Here is a 13678-nt window from a genome sequence, read left to right on the forward strand (position 1 = left end):
TGTGAAGGGAACTTGTTCTGTTCCTACAAAATAAAATATATCTTCAAATGTCCACCCACCTGGTGGTACTTGATCTGAAAGTCTAGAGAAGCAAAAAGTAAGTAGAATCTGTGCTCTGAACAAACCAGGAATCTCAAAGTCCATCCCCAGGAGCGTGTTTGTTGTCCGTGTATCCATCCAGGCAGCATTCTAGGTGCTGAAGAAACAGCACCAGCGTTCTCAGAGTTGGACTCTTATCTCTAAATCTGCATGTTGCTTTTTGGTAAATTCAATTTTATCCCCCAAATCAGTCTTAGGAAGTAAGGAAATGAATGCACACTGGTTACTATTGTATGAACTGAAATGTGGCAGCTCTTAGTCTTAGTTTCACCTCAACATCTTAATTAAGGTCCTCAGACTTTCCCTGCCAATAGTTACAAATGCTTTTCCATTATTTTGCATACAGCACACAGAAAATTTTACTCTCTCTAAGGCACGTTGGGCTGCAGGGGCGAGGCTCACTGTGGTCTGGGGAAGCCCGTTGGCAAGGGGCTGAGGAAATCTCTAATCTGGCACCTCTTTGGGACCCTTTGAACATTTGTTGCAAAATTTTGGTTCTAATGTACAAATTCATTCATGAATGAACAAGAAATGTCCCCTGGAATAAAATATGATAAAATGGAATATTCTCTATGTAACAGGTTTTCTCCTTTGAACAGTAGGGGAGATGCCTCCTCTTCCTCACTGCCACATTTCCCCCAATGAAAAGATTGAAAATTAAAAAAAAAAAAGTATTCCCAATTAAAGGAAAATATTGAAGTTTTTCTAATGTGCAGTGTTGCATATTTCTCCAGGAGCAAAGGAGTGATCAGTTATGCTTTTCAGAATTTCAGGTGGGAAAATGCATTTTGGTTAGAGGTTTCAAGATGGGCTGCATCTGAGTTGCAGATATATTTGGTCTTGTTGACACAAATGTTTCAGATTTGTGGTTTTTATTAGTTGCTTGCTAAGGATTAAAAACTTGGAGATCAAATACACACACACACACACACACACACACACACACACACAAACACACACCCTGGGAGATCTCATAGAAAACTCTGGATGCCCAGGGTCTACTGAAAAATCAGACTGCCTGGCAGCCTTGGGCTCACATGGCCACGTGTGGGCAGCCCCTGAGGTTAAGTTAGATGGGCTCACATACACCTGCTGTCGGTTTCCACCCTCCTTGTGCTTTTTGTATCTGGCCTGTTGGACTTAGGTACATTCTGGATCATTTCATACAGGCAGTGAGTTTATGTCTCCTCCTGCCCCCATCTCCCCATTGTGCATTACGGGCTTCCTCTTGAATCCTTGCTATCTGTATGAGAACAGAGGTGGCTTGTTGCTAGGTGCACAGGGGGCTTGGGGTGCTTCTCCTCGCTCCCTCTCTCCAGCTGAAACTGATACTGTGGTTATAAATTCAAGCTGCTATCACAGTTTGCCCCAATTTAGATTTACACTTCTGTGTTGATAGAGTGAATGTTTTATACACCTAGATACAGCCCTTAATAGGTGTGAATTCTAAGCAGATAACTATTCATAGCCGTGATTAGCATTTCCAGAAGGTGTCAAAATCACCCCATTCACTGTGATAAAAGCAACTTAAAAAAAAAATAGAGTTAAGCTGAACAAGTGTTTTTTAAAAAAGAGATGTAAGCAGCCACAAGCGCTTTATTTCTCTTTAAAATGGGGTAGAGACCTGTGTTTGAGTGCAGACTGGATTTAAGGCTTTGGTTTGTCTCCACACAAGGTACCAATTATATTTAATTTTTTTTGGAAATAGTAGCAGTAACTGTCACAGTTTGAATACCAGGGAGTTGGTTCAGTATATAATCACAATCTTATTTAGTTCTTATAATAAACCAGTGATGTACACGACACTCCCATTTCACAGATGTGAAATTTGAGGGCAGAAGAGGTTTAAGTAACTTGCCCAAGGATATGTATTCTGTGTTTAGCCATAGGTATGTTATTCTGCCTCTTAAACATTTAAAAACCTTTATGACCACCACTCAGTAAGAAATGCGAGAGTTATTTCAGGTCTCAATATTTACATACATTGCACTTCCATAGCATAATTTAGAAAGCAATACTAACCCTTATTAAATTCAATATATCCCAGTGGTTTCTGTTCTGTTCTCTTTCATTTGTTCAAAACCAACAAAAAACCTACTTTTAGCTCCCTCAATGGGATACAACCTGCCATTTGAAAAATGCTGACTTAGAAGCTTAACATACAGTGGAAAGATCTCTGTTTTATTTGAAATTAAAAATAATTCTTTAAAATTCCATATTAAAAATTGCACAGCTAAGATTTTTACATTTTAACATATGCAAGTTATATGAAATATGTATGTAAATAATGAAAAAAATGATCGAGTAGGGGGATGGGAGGGTGAGTAGAGCTATAGACGCTATAGACAAAACAAGTATGGCAGAATATTGATTTTTTTTTTTTTTTTTTTTTTTTGCGACGAAGTCTCACTCTGTTGCCCTAGCTAGAGTCCAGTGGCATCATGACGGCTCACAGCAACCTCAAACTCCTGGGTCAAGTGATCCTCCTGCCTCAGCCTCCCGAGTGGCTGGGACTATAGGCATGTGCCAAGACACTTGGCTAATTTTTCTGTTTTCAGCAGAGATGGGATGTCGCTCTTGCTCAGGCTGATCTTGAACTCCTGAGCTTAAGCGATCCTCCCATCTTGGCCTCCCAGAGTGCTAGGATTATAGGTGTTAGCCACTGTGCCTGGCCAAAATGTTGATACTGTTTGAAGTTGGGTGATGAGCATATGAGAATTTATTATTCTATCTGTTTAGTTTTTCTTTGTTTGGAATTTTCCATAAGAAAAAGTTTTAAAAAATAGGGCCACTGAGCTCTTATATTCCATTTTCCAACAAAGCTTGTGGTTGTCTGAGAACAGGACACATGAAGGGTAAGTGTGGCCTTTCTTCAGTGAAGTTGTGAACAGTAAATATCCAGGCTGCATGGAATCTGTTTTACAGTCTTCTGATGCTAAGGTGCCCTGAAATTAGGTTTCTCACCTTGTCACGATTGTCATTTGGGGCTAGATAATTCTTTGTTGTAGGTGGCTGTCCTGTGCGGGGTAGAATGTGGCATCCCTGGCCCCTACCCCTGAGTACCAGCAGACATCTGCATTCCTCCCAGTCTCTTTACCGAGGGACGACAACCAATAAGCTCCTCAGACATTGTCAGATGTCTGCTGGGGGCCCAAATCACCCCTGCTTGAGAACCGCTGCACTCGTGCTTGAAAATACACTTGACCCTTGAACAATGCTGAGGGTAGGGGTGCTGATCCTTGTGTAGTCCAAAATCCACGTATAACTTTTGATTCCCCCAGAACTTAACTACTAATGGCCTACTGTTTACTGTGGAAGCCTTACTGATAACAAAACAGTCGATTAACACATTTTGTATATGTGTTATAGACTGTATACTTATAATAAAGTAAGTTAGAGAAAAGAAAATGTTATTAAGAAAATCACAAGCAAGAGAAAATATATTTACTATTAATTAAGTGAAGTGAATCATCATAAAGGTCTTCATCTTTGTTGTCTTCATGTTGAGTAGGCTGAGGAGGAAGAGGAGGGGTTGGTCTTGCAGTCTCAGGGGTGGCAAAGGAGGAAGAAACTCCACATATCAGTGGGCTCTTGCAGTTCAAATCTGTGTCATTCAAGGGTCAACTGTATTACCTAACCTTGTACGTATGCCTGGCTAAGCTTTGAACAGGGTTATAAAACTTCGGAGAACCACTTTCTACCCAAGTCTTAGAATAATCCAGAAAACAGATTAAGCAGAGTAACAACCAGGGATTGACTAAGGACTATCAGACTCAGGCATGACCATCTGTATGAAATTAGGCATGTGAGTTAACCTTTTGTTAACTCAGTCATCTCATCTGTAAAGTACGGATGGTGATAGCACAGCCTTCGTGATATAACATGCATGTATATTTATAAGCCCTTAGGATCTTGCCTGGCATACATTCAATACTTAAGTGTTTGTCACTATTGCCTACCTCAATGCCATTGTATTTGAACTGTGGTTTGGATATCTGGGGGATAAAGGAATTCTCTGAAGTGCTACATTAGTATTGTATTTAGTTATTAGTGTTGCTAATTGTATGTGAGTGCTTTGAGAATGTTCACATGGTATGTTCAGTCTAATTGTGCTACCTAAGCAGTTTCAGACTTGAGGAAGTGTGGTGCTAGTACAGTTGGTTTCTAGAGCCCCTCTGAATGGAGTGAATCAAACCATAATTTCTAAATTAATTTACCAATGAATATAAAAAGACAGTCCCAGGCATACAGGACATACTGAGCATCTGGTCCCTGGCCAGGTATCACGATTTCTGTGACCCTTGGGGACCCTGATAAGGAGCCTCAGAGATGAGCCTGATCGTGACCCAGAAAGAGACTAACCCGACAGTGCTCCAGGAAGAGGCTTCATGCCACAGTCTGCTTTTCTGTTTTGGCCATTGCATAGCAGCGAATCACTTTAGTCAATCACTTCTCTTTCCTTGTCAGCATACTTTTAGTCTTGCTCATTGATGTTGGCCGAGGTAGCATCATTACCATGCAAGTTAACTCCCAAAAGACTCTCATCTCTAGAAAATCAGACCTTTTTCTTCTTATGTTTTGAATTTTCCCACTCACTTTGTAAACCCTTCTCCAGTTTCATCGTCTCAGGTTTCAGTTACCCATGGTCAACTGCAGTCTGAAAATATTAAACGGAAAATTCTGGAAATAAACAATTCATACGTTTTAAGTTGCATGCCATTCTGCGTAACGTAATCAAATTTCCTGCCCTCTCACTTCGTCCCGCCCTGGCTGTGGGAATCCTCCCCTTTGTCCAGTGCACTTCGGCTGTTGATGCTCCCTGCCTATGAGTCACTTAGGAGCCATCTCAGTTACCAAACTCACTGTTGCGTATTGCAGTGCTTGTGTTTAAGGAACACTTATTTTACTTTTCTATTATAGTATATTGCTATAATTGTTCTATTTTATTAGTTATTGCTGTTAATCTTTTACTGCCTAACTTATAAATTAAACTTTATCATAGGTATGTATATATAGGAAAAAACATGGTATACATAGGATTTGGTACTCTCTGCAGTTTCAGCCATCCACTGGGGGTCTTGGGGTGTATCCCCTGCAGACAAGGGTGGACTACTGTGTGCTCAAGAATTTTTCACCTTCAAACTATCCTTCATTGACACTCTATCAGGCCCCCCCCCATCTCTAACCACCATCCCATCTCTTTCATTCTGACTTATTGCAAAAATAGCTGATTCTGTGTTTCCAGTTCCTCACCCATTATTCATACTTCTGCCCACTACAATGTGGCAGATTCTTCCTGAAGACTCCACTGAAACTGGGGTTGGTAACATCACCAAAGGCATTTATTTGGCAGACCTTAATTTTCTCCCCCCTTCTTTCCTTCTTGGTTTTTTTTTCTCTTGTTCTTTCCCTTTTTTCTTTCTTTATGACTGTTTAAAAATAGCTTTATTGAAACAAAATTTACATACCATAAACTTCTCTGATAATTGTGTACAATTCAGTGCATTTTAGTTACTTTCCAGGGTCGTGCACCCATTGCCACATCCAGCTTTAGAATACTTCTGTCACCCTGGAAAGAACCCCCATGCCCCTCCCAGCCCGGGGCAGGCTGTGTCCTTAGATGTTCTTCATCACTCCCTTGCCCTTGTAGAATGAAACACTCTGCACCCTTAGCTTTCCTAACACAGTCACACACAAGTCACCCCAGACCTCTCAGAATGTTCCTGTCCGTTTTTATCAGGGAGCTCATCTCCCCTCTGCTCACACCTTAAATTTGGGCTTTCCCACCTTTTCCCTCAGCCCAGTGCTTTCTGGGCTCTCCCTGAGTCAATTTTTCACTCTTATGAATCACCTACTGTGTGAGAGTTTGCTGCTGTTACATGTTCCTGTACTTACCTCTTTCCTCGTCTCCTAGGTAAGCCCTCTAAGAATTAGGTCAGATTCCAACTGTCCTAGGACGTCCCTATGATTGTCCCCATTTTCTAACCATTGGTTGCACTTCTTATTTGAAACTGTACGTGGAAGAAGCGCAACTCCTGAGATACCACTCTAAGGCAGTTTTGTGGTCTGTCCCAGTGCCCTTGTGGGAGTCCCTCTCTTAGCTCTTCTCCTGCTCCTAAAGAAAAACTCAAGAAGCCTCTACTTTTGACAATGCTTAGATAACAGACATAGTATCAGTCAAATGATTAAAATGGCCTCCCTCCACGTAATAGTTAAAATGTAGCACTTGCTTTAAAGGTAAAGCTAATCACCCTCCTCAGTGCTAAGTTGCAGCAGAGAGAAAATCTGTAGTTAAGGAATGTTTTGGTTTCTTTTCTCACCTAACACACCTACACTGGCTCGCCTAACTAGCTAATTCTAATTCTGCTAAGTATTTCCCAAGGGAAAAGAAAAAATGTGTGGTTTTTTCATGGTTCCATTTGAGATCCCCAAACACTGGGGGCATTTGCTCCTCAATTCCCTTAATGTGGTGACCCACTCCTTCCACCCCCAGCTAGTTGCTTACTTCTTTCTCAGGCCCCAGAAGTTTGGAGATACCCCAGCTTCCCTCTCTAAGACGTCCTTACCCCACCAGGTGTGCTCCTGCTCGGGATGTGTAACCACCACATCCTATAGCTGCTCACCTGTATGTATGTGTGTCATAGGACACATCATGCATTCTGTACCTCTCATGTCTCTGAGGATCCCTTTTCTTCCCCAACTGCAATCCTGTATTTTGCTTCATCCTACCCTTACTGTTTAGTGTCATCCCAGACCACCGCATCCCCTAAAATGCAGCTGTCTGTGGTGGTCTTAAAATGCCACCCCCATTAAAGGAAGTACCTTCCTTCCTCCCCTTGAGGAAGAGTTCTCTCCAAAGACACTCTTTTCTCAACTCTTCTGCTTAGTCTCTCAACACCTCTGTGTGAGTGATCCTCATGACCCAGACAGAGGGTTTTGCAGGCTCTCCTGTGGAGATTTGCACCTCATTCTGGCATTTCCCTTTGGGACCTCCCTTTGGGATACCTGCTGTATGTTGGTGACTCCAGGAAACTTCACATCAGCATCCTGTTACAGTCACCTGTTCTCCAGCCTAGAATCTATTATGATAAATGTAGTAAAATTATGTTTATGGGATCAGTGTGCTTCTTGAGAACGTATGTGCCTTAAGGGCAGAGATTTACTCTAACATATTCTATGTCTGTGCTGTACCTGGTGTGCTGTAGGTTTTCAATGAATGTGGGGTTTTCACCAAAATCACTCTCCTCCTTCCACAATTATGAGGTAAGAAACAGAATGGCCTGGTTTATGGTGTGTGAAGTTAGAGCCCCTGTTGAAATTGCTTCTATCTCAGCCAAAAAGTCCTTTTTAGCACTTTTCAACCCCTTTTTACATTTTTCTACTGAACTCTTACAACAGTATTATCTGCAGATTTTTAACCTCCTACATATTTAAAATGGTGTGGGTTTTTTCTTTCAAAAATGTTCAATTTTATAATGTCTACCACGATGAATACTAATAAATGATTTAAAAAAATTTTGTGGTGGAAAACTGGGAGACCTAGGGCAACCTCTCAGGAGTTTCAGAGAAACTTCTGAATGAGACCAGGGAACGACTCAAAAAATAGGTAAAGTTTTGTTATCACCAAATAAAAATATTTTAATTCTAAAAGCCAATGCAAACAAAAACAAAATTTATTATATGAATTACCACAAGGTATTCCAGTTTGTAAAGAATTTCCAAAGCACCCATGATCCCAGCTAGCGTAGGCAGAGATAATGCAAACAAAACTTCAGTGCTGCAAGTTGACTTCTGTAGTGTTTGAAATATTTTAACCTAGAATATACACTACTTTTGAATTACTAAGCTATTGAAAAAGTTTATTAATGTTTTGAGTAATCAATATATGTACATTGTAGAACATTTAAAATTTTTAAGAGACTGTATAATGAAAATTATTTTATCTTCCTATTCCTTGCACCTGAATCCATAGTTCCACTCCCCAGCACCAACTGCTTTTTTCAGTTTTTCTTATATCCTTTCAGAGCTATTTTGTTTATTTATATACATATATGTGTATGCATTTCTTGTTTCCATACAAAATGTAATATAATTTGCACACACTGTTTTGCACCTTGTGTTTGTAGCTTAGTAAGTCTTTGAGCTATTTTGATTTAATCCCAGAGAGAATTGCTGTGTTCCTCTAAATTCATGCTTATTATAAGGATGGTGCATTATCACAGTGCATAGGCTTGAAGTCAGGCAACAGAGTCGTTTACATTAATAGTCGAGCCTTTTCCCTTTACAGAAGTAACTGACATTTAATGCATTATCAATTATGTGATGACTTTCAATCACCAGTCACATTAATACAAACTTTTAAAAATATATAAAATATCAAGTTATATTTATGGTTCTCTAATGATCTGAGTGCTTAAGCATTCCATTTGATACCTATTGTGTGGGGGGAAATGTTGAAAGTACATAGATTCTAGTTTTGTTTCTCTTGAGCACGTTCCTTGCCCCATCTGTGTCTCTGTTTCTTTATCTGAAATATGAGGGTGATAACAGAATGAGCCCCCGTGGATTGCTGAGAGGATTAAGTGGGTTAATATGTAGAAAGCACTTAGGGCAGTGCCTGGCACATAACCAGCACTCAATAAAAGTCAGCGATTATTATATTACTATTTGGTTTCCTTCCTGGCATTGTGAAAATTGTCTTTGTACCATATTGTGTTATTAAGCTATTTTTAAATTCTAAATAAGTATATGATGGCAAAAATGTTGTTATGCGGACTTAGGAAAGATACATTCTTCCTCATCATCATGTAATGAGGTCTGGAGTAATTTCCCATTGAGTAGGAAGGAAGGAAAATCCATGCAGCCTTTATAATTATGGAAATTTGTCATTGTTTTGTTCCCTGTTTAATTTGGAAATTTTCATGGGAAAGAATATATCATGGAACCTGCTTATCATTTAGTATTCCTTTCATTGTTAAATGTGGAAGGACCCAAAAGTCTAAGTCCCTTGTATGTTTAAAGGTTATTCTCAAGGGGAATATGAAATTCCAAAGGAGCACCTTAGGTTTGGCTACTTTGGGAAAACATTAGACAGTCCTGTTCTTTTTCAGGGATGAAGATTCGCTTTGAAAGTCCTTTACCTTTGTTGAACCTGAGACTTGCTCTAAAACAAAAATCTTGTCCTGAAGCAAATGTCATTATTGCATGTCAAGTAGAAGTAGTCACTCATGATTGGAGAGATGTTCGTAAAGCAGTGTGCCTTGGAAATGGCCAAGTTAGTTTGAGATTTAAAGCAAAGCAAGAAAATCGAAGTAAACCCCCTGTCAGGTACGCTTAACAAGTCTTGACATTTTGTCTGATATTTTGAAGCAGGTTATTGGTTGGCATGATTTGGTAGCTGTGTCTTTTCTCTTCAGCTTGCACTTGGATGAAACTAGTGGAATCAATTGAAAAACAGTTTTGTAATTTTTTTCTGACATAGCAACAGAGACATTGGTCTTGCCATAGAAGATCTCTTTGAGTGGAGGACAAAGCAAAAGAAGCTCTGAAATCACTACAAGGCATCTCAGAAAGTTCTGGCAATATTTTTGTATAGCTTCCTCATCTACTTGATGGACACACAAGAAGAGCCCTGATTCTGTTTGCTACCACTTATGTACACTGATTGCTAGAACACCAAAAGCAAAAATTAACAGGGTGTCAGAAATGACACACGTTATCATTTGAAAAACAGCTTTCTAATTTCAGCTTCTTTGATAAGCCTTGCAATAGTAGCCTTCTCAGGAACATTTGTTTCTTTGCACAAAATTTTATTTTCTTTTCAATTTACGTAGTTCAGATTTATTTCCATTTTCATAAAGTTTCTATTTCTGCATGAGAAAATAAGCAAGAAATAAATCTCTGAATATACACACATACAAACACCACGTATACATCTATATATGTACACACACATACACATATAATGTCTATGTAAAAGAAATTGTTTTTCAGTGTAATAAAACAACTTTTTGTGTATACAAACATTAGCCTATGTGTCTGTCTATGTGCATTTGAAATACAGAAGTAGATGAGTCCGTAGATTTGGCTGATTCTAAAAAGAGACCTTAACCTACAAAGGTTATGAATCACTGGTTGTTATTTATTTATTTATTTTTTTTTTTTTTTGCAGATTTTAGTCTAGTTGGAGAGGAAGACATGGTCTAAATAACTATTATAGAAGGTAGTGAAAGTGTTGAGGGTCAAAGGAGAGAAGATAAAGTGCTTACGTGTCCACAGGAGCGTGAGATGACTTCCAGCCAGCAATCGCTTGATTGTTGAACGTGCTACTGTAAACACAGAACTGCTGGGGTGGGAGTGAACATCAAACGAAGCATATTATATTCTTGCCTCTTCTTTGCTGCTGAATGCTTGTGAACTGCTGGAAGGATGAGTGAAGTTGTTGAGAATCTTGGACTTGGAATACAGAGTTCATGTAACTTTCATCCCCTACCTGGCCATTTCCAGCAGGAAAGAGGCAGGGTCAGTATGCAGAATGGATGAACTGCATTTCTGGAAGATGTGCATGAATTGTTATGAATGGAATGATTATGAATGGAAGCGAAGTGGGTATGTGATGCATGGTTTCTGATCTGGCAGGATGTGTAGCCTCAACAAGCCAGTGAGCTCATTTATGGTATTTTGGTTGCATACCATGATAGAAAGTTAATAAGTTTTAGAAGATTCACAATATAACACCCATAGGCATCAAACTTTTACCCATTAATAATTTAATATTTTTCTATACTAAATGTTTCTAGCCTGCTCAAGGTTTTTTTTGGCGATGCTTAGAAATTGTGTATATTACTAAATAGAATTTGTTTCTGAAATAACAAAGTTGGAGGTGACTTTTTGTGGATGGGAGAGATAGTGGTGTGTTAAGCAATCCTCGTACATGAAATTGCTGTAGGGTTTCACTCCTTGAGAAAGAAAATGCTTGTTATGTACCTGTTACTCTGATGGAAATGAATCCGAAGCATTAGCACATCTAAACTTTCCCCACATAAAGAAACTTAACTCTGATCATTTGCCAAAACTACATTCAAGGTTGTCTATATACGTTTAAAATAATAAATACATTATCAATATTTCATGATGTGCAGTCTTAGTAGCAATTTTGTAAAATATATGACAAAAGCCACAAATGGTCTCTTCCTTCTTTTAGAGCAATCAGGAACAACTATTTAGAGCATTTTTGGTTTTGAGTCCAAGGTCTAGCATTTTTTTAGCTCAGCTAATGTTAAGAATAGATAGTACAGTTATCAATATGTACTAAATTTGGGGGCTATTTAAAGACCACCATGAGAAACATGTCGTGAATATATTAAGCTTTAGCTCTTAAATGCAAATGTCTATTAGCCGGGAAAATTCTAAAGTGCGTCTATTTTTCTTTGGTTTAAAACATTCCTGTGAATAATAGAATATTCTTATTGTAGCAGATGACATTTTGATTTGTATTTGTCTTGCTTCAGTTGCTTCCTTTGTGTTTATTTTAGCTTTGTGATTTCAGAAGTGGGGCGAGCTTTAATGTGTCCCTTCCCTCCGTGACAAAACTTGACAATGCTGTGAAGTCAGATTGTGATTGTATTAATTGCCTTCTTTATTTATAAAGTCAGTGCCCTACTTTAACATTGATTAAATGTAAGCACCATAGTTTTAAAAAATAATCTTCCTAAATAAGATTTCTTTTTTATCTTCATACTTTATACAGCGTATGTATGTGTGCATATACATGAATGTTAGTATATATGAGTATTAACATATTTCTTCTCTTAGACAGTTCGCCTCATATTGTCTAGTTTCTGATTTCCGTGAATTTGTGGGTGGGAATAAAATTGGTGTGTTGCAAAATGTTTTCTTTTCATCCTGTCAAGCCAGATACAGATTATGTCTGATATGAATGTTTATTTCAAATCTGCTCATGTCAAATCCATGGTTAAACTTGCAGTGACCTTTCGAAGGGCTTTATCTTGGGATGAATATCCTTAGTCAGGCATATAAGATTGACCCCCATTATATATCTGCTGTCTCATTTCATACCACACTCAGCTTCACCATATGCATTTTATCTTACTCCTCTTTTTTCTGTTCTTGCAACCCACGAGCAAGAACATACCACGAGCATTTAAGCCACAGGGCCTTTGCATATTCTATTCCCTGTACCCAGAAGGGATTGCTAAAATATTTAACCAGCAGTAGAGCATAGATGCTGACCAATTAGAAATGACAGGAGCTAGAGCAATATTTTGGAAGCCTCTTACTGAGCCAGGCAGTAGCCCTTTTGGTGGTGGATCCAAGGGGGAGTGATGGGGTCCTGGGGCAGCCTGGAGAGGAGGTGGTAGTTGATAGGAGAGTGTCCAGACATTGAATATGCACAAGCCTATTTACCAGCTTATAATTCCATACCAAGTCCTTGTCTATACCTGGAAAACTTCTTCCTTCCATCATCCTACAGCACAATACACACACCTGATTATGACATTTCTCCTTCTCTTCCTTTATGCTCTATGTACTCAGAGGAGCTTTCCTGGCCCTTCCTGATGAGGACTGTTCTCATTTAGGCTTTCATAGAAATGTCTGCGTCTCCACTATACCTTTCACAGTGGGCAATTTACAAATGCTTTGTAATCACTTGAACAATGTGTCACTTACCCTAGTTGATCTACTCCATGAGGGCAGAGATTATCACTCTCCTGACAGCCCATCACCACTTCCACCTCCCTCTAGAATTGTAATCCCAGCACCTAAGAGGTGCTTAATGAATATTTATTGAATGAATGAGTTTTCAAAAAGATTTTAGAACTTCTCTGAACACATTTGTACTTTTTAAATGTAGCTGATATACATGTTACCTTGGGAATGCATTGTTGGGAAAAAAATTTTTTTAAAGCTGTTACCTTCTTTATGCCTTCTTACACACTTTCCTGAAATAATTTTCAAATGATGGCCAGATCTCATTCTGTGACTTATCCTGTGGTTCCGGCAGAACTGCTTTTCACTCAGTAGAAGTCCAGTGCAAAGATTTGATCTCTTGAATTGATTTATTCATTGTTCTTAAAACTCAGCAAGAGACATTGCTTGAAAGCTGCCTAAGAACAAGGGTATTTAGAACATTGGAGCAACCAGTGATGGATAAACTGTGGTTCTACCTTCAAAGATTTTTCAATCAATCTAGTATTTACTCCTTATCTTAAATATATGAGTTGAACATTTTACTTTTCTATTTCAGTATTAGAACATATATTTTGTTCTCCATATGACATAGGACAAAGCTTCATATATCTATTTGAATGGTTTTGATGATGATGATGATAATGGAGATACTACTACAGGATCCTTTGCTAGAGTTTGTCCTTTTTTTCCCTGACATTCCCAATGGCCTATTCTTTTTAAGTCTGTTATTTTGTTAGTACCAAATTCTTTGCAGGTTAGATTAAGCATATATACTGGATAGCTATAACTTTCTCAAGGGAGGAAATACCAGTTCAATGAACATACTCCTTAAGTCTTTCCAGTGGTCAAGCCTTACTCATTGTCTGGA

This window comes from Lemur catta, chromosome 18 (assembly GCF_020740605.2).
Source record: "Lemur catta isolate mLemCat1 chromosome 18, mLemCat1.pri, whole genome shotgun sequence".
Taxonomy (NCBI): Eukaryota; Metazoa; Chordata; class Mammalia; order Primates; family Lemuridae; genus Lemur; species Lemur catta.